At 40.9% G+C, this 4,122-nt stretch overlaps 1 long non-coding RNA gene across 1 annotated transcript; it reads left to right on the plus strand.

Moving 5' to 3' along the window:
• Positions 1 to 814: 814 nt before the first annotated feature.
• On the plus strand, positions 815 to 3,813 carry LOC121960259. Its single transcript, XR_006106951.1, has 3 exons — positions 815 to 903; positions 1,162 to 1,248; positions 1,656 to 3,813. It is a non-coding gene; the product is annotated as an uncharacterized LOC121960259 (long non-coding RNA).
• The last annotated feature ends 309 nt before the right edge of the window (positions 3,814 to 4,122 follow it).

Genomic DNA, 4,122 nt, shown 5'->3' on the forward strand with positions numbered 1-4,122 from the left:
GAGTTCGTTCTTCGTGCAGGGAGCACTAGCAGTGTCTCTGGGTTTGTCACTGAGTGAAGAAACGAAGCTTGTACCCACAGTGGCTGGCGGGGAGGAAACCCCGTAGCTCCACGAGCCGTCTCCACGTGCTGGAACGCCGACTGGGATCGAGCAGAGGGATGGTCTGGGACAAGCAGGGATTCGGTAACCGGGAAGTCCGTCCGCGGGAACAACAGTACCGACAGGGGTCAGGCAGGAGGATCGTCTTAGCCGAGCGAAGGAGTCTTTACCAGTGGAGCCGTCAGTTTTCCGGAACGCCGAAACTGGAAACGTGGTCGAGAACAAAGAGCAGGTAGGTCCGGGGGGAGTCAGGCGAGGAGGGCAGGTCAGGAACAGGCAGAGTCGGCAACGGGTGATCTGACGGAGAAACGCTGGAAAGACATGCATAACGCAGAGGAACAATCTGGCAGTGTGTGTGTGTCCTGGAGTGTCTTATATACTGCACTGATTGATGATGAGCTGCAGCTGAGGGGAGAGCAGGCTGCAGCAGTGGGCGTGGTCAGCAGGTAGAGCGGAGCAGAGGGAGGGTGTGTGTGTGTGTGTGGAAAATTACTGACAGCAGGTAGGAGGAAACAGACAGCAGGTCCATGACAGATAGATGTTGTTTTTTTTTATTTGTTTGTTAGTGTGAACCAATCACAGATTGCAGAGGAAATCGTTGGGTCACAGATTTTGGTGACGCCCAAAGAAATCAGCAAAAAAGTTAGATGCACCTCTTGAGCAGTATATTTTCAGAGAATTTGCAGGAGAGACTCACATACTTCAGCTCCAAGGAGTTTTGGATTTGACATTGACTACATCAAGAGGAGACTTGCTACCAAGTCAGCACTACGTGTCAGAAAAGTTGCATTGCAGGAAAACAAGGTAGGTGTATATGTTGAGTTGTGTAGAAGTAACTGTGAAGCTGGTGTTGTAGTTAGTGGTTATTTGTAGTGCTATGTGAATGGAGTGGAATAACTGGTATATCAGCTACAATTCACACACACACGCACACATATATATGTATATATAAGTATATGTTTAGGTGTGTTGCATGCATGTTATTCAGGCAACAGTATGTGCATGAAAATGTATTTCATGCTGGGAAAGGAACAGATTTCAATGAGTACTTTTTTCTTGAAGGTCCTTTGAAGATCGGTGTAAGGAAAAGAAAGGTCCTGTTTTCCATCACATCTTTACAAATACTACAGTGTTTGGTGAGAAACCAAGGTGAGTTTTGGTAAATGTAAATGTTTTGAATGAAAAAGTGTTGTGTAAGTAAATGCTGACAGTAGTTACAATATTGGATGAAATTTGGTTTCTCTGTGTATAAAGGTATGAAAATGACTTAGATATGTATGTTTGCAGAGTATTATACGATGTTATGGGGTAACCAGCCAGTGATTGAAGTTTATCACAAAATGTGTCTCGGTGTTATGAAAGACAAGACTTTGATTTATGTTTCTGTCATTGTTGAAACAAAATTATGGTGAGGTCTGTGTGTACAGATGTGTGTAGTTGAAATAAATGTCAGTACTTTATGGTAGACACAGTTTGGGTGGGATAGGATGTTGGTTTAGAATATTAAGAAAGATGTCCTCAGAAAAAATTATGTCTGTTTTTTGTGTTTTTTGTAGATGCCAAGGAAGAAAGGTTTTCTGTATGTGTCACACGCCCAAGACCAGTAAAAGAAAGAGCAGTGATGAGGATTCTGCTTGTGCAACTCCCAAGACCATCTGTTGTTGTTGGCACAAAGTTAGAATGCATTCAGTGATCACTGATAGGAATGAATCTGTAGTGTGTAGCGTTGCAGCAGCAATTAAACACAAGATTCTTCCTGTGTGTGAATGGCAAGACGGTGATGTGGATGACATACGAGCCGAAGGAAAAGCATTGCTCCAGTATTTAGCAAAGGTAAAACAGTCCAGCCATGCTAAACTGAATTTGTGTCGGATGATTGAGCAACACAATGTGTTTGACAGCCAATGGAGTATAACTGTTGGTGTGCTGATGTACAGAGAGTATATAGAGGCACCAGCATCTACAAGTGGTGTGATAGGGATACCATGCAAATATGAACGTATTGCTGCGGATGGCAACTGTTTTTTTTAAAGCTATCTCTCATGCTGTAAGTAGTGTACAAAAAAAACACTTAAAAATTAGACACGCAATTGTTAAACACCTGAAAAATAATGCTACACATTATAGAAACACTTTAAGACGTGACTACTCATTTGCTGTAGAGTACTTAAGCATGTCAAAGATGCAATACATACACAAAAAAAAATAGCATACAACTGCAAAATAATTTGGGCTTTGTAGTTAGAAGAACACGTACGCAACCTGCAGTTGAGCGGTATACCCGTTTCTCTGTAACCAAAGATCCTGAACAATATTATAAAAATATTTTGCAACTCTTTCTTCCATATCAAAACAATGCACAGTTAAAACCACCAACCTGCCAGTCTTATGAAGACTTTTACATGTCAGGGCATGTAACTTGTTATAATGGAACAAGGGCGTTGGTAAAAGATGTTGTTGACATGAATCGCAGTAGATTTGAACATGATGCTGAAGCACTAGATACTGCACAAGACTCCATTGACCATCATGGTGGAGTAGAAGAGGCATGGTGTGAGCTGTGTCCAGAACAGGAGTTAGAACATCTGCAATGCAAACAAGAACGCAAAGAAGCCAGAGGAAGAACACACAGATATAATCCCAGATTTGAGCCTTTGTCATTAAGAAGTTGACCATTTAGAAAAGACAAATAACTTGTTGAGGAGAAATGAAGGGTTGCAATTACTCCATTCCTTAAATGACACTCAGATGTCAGTGTTTTTTTTTTTTTATCAAATTAGAAAGTGGTGTTTACAGAAGATTCAGGGGACAAATCCACAACCACTCCATGTTTTTATCACAGGTGGTGCAGGTACAGGAAAGAGACATTTAATTAGGGCTATACAGTATGAAGCTACGAGGTTACTATTAACTGTGTGTTATCATCCAGATGACATTTATGTGCTGTTAACAGCTCCTACAGGTATAGCAGCATACAATCTCCAAGCTTCCACCACACACAATACTTTCAATATTGGCATTGATGTAAAATTATCATACACACCACTGGGTGAGGAAAAGATAAATAGTTTGTGCAGTAAATACTCTCATCTGCAGCTTCTCCTCATTAATTAAATATCCATGGTTGACCATAAACTGATGGCATATATTCATGGCAGATTAAGGCAGATCAAACAATTTGGTGACTTTTCCCCATTTGGTAATGTCAGTGTGGTTGCTGTTGGTCATTTCGTTCAACTGCCTCCTGTCAAAGGCAAACCATTGTATGTTGAGGATGTAGGTGTCAATCTATGGTCTAACCTTTTTGAAGTGGTTCAATTGAATACAATTGTTAGGCAGAAAGATCATGTGTTTGCACAGTTATTGAATAGAATAAGGTCACGCTGAAAAGGAACACTACTGTTGGAAAGTGACTTGCAATTATTAAAGAGTTGCGAAACAGGTGAAGAAAGTTCATGTCTTTACACTTTTCCCACCAATGTTCAAGTTAGTGCTCATAATCTTGAGCAATTATTTAAATCATGTCCAGATTATGTTGAAATTAATGCTCAAGATTTTGGACATAATAAGAGGACAGGCAAACTTGAGTTAATGGTTTGACATCACAATAAAGTGTATAATACATCTTTACCTGAAAGACTGCTACTTGGGGTAAATGCACATGTGATGTTAACTAAGAATGTGGATGTGATGGATGGGCTTGTAAATGGGGTATGTGGCACAGTGACAGATATTGTTTTTCAATCTGACCAGGCCTTTCCTAAAACCGTGTATGTGTGTTTTGATTATGATCAAGTTGGCGCACATAAGAGGAAACAATGTGCACATGTCTCACAGTATTTCCTGACTTCGACACCCATTGTTCCGGGAGGGGATAAAGTCTCCAGCAAAGGTGGTGTACGCAGACAATTTCCTCTTAAACTGGCTTGGTCTTGCACAGTACATAAGGTTCAAGGCATTACTGTTGATAAAGCTGTGGTGTGTCTTAGTAAAACTTTTTCTGCAGGACAAGCTTATGTCGCT

Source organism: Plectropomus leopardus, chromosome 20, assembly GCF_008729295.1.
Source record: "Plectropomus leopardus isolate mb chromosome 20, YSFRI_Pleo_2.0, whole genome shotgun sequence".
In the NCBI taxonomy this organism is placed as follows: domain Eukaryota; kingdom Metazoa; phylum Chordata; class Actinopteri; order Perciformes; family Serranidae; genus Plectropomus; species Plectropomus leopardus.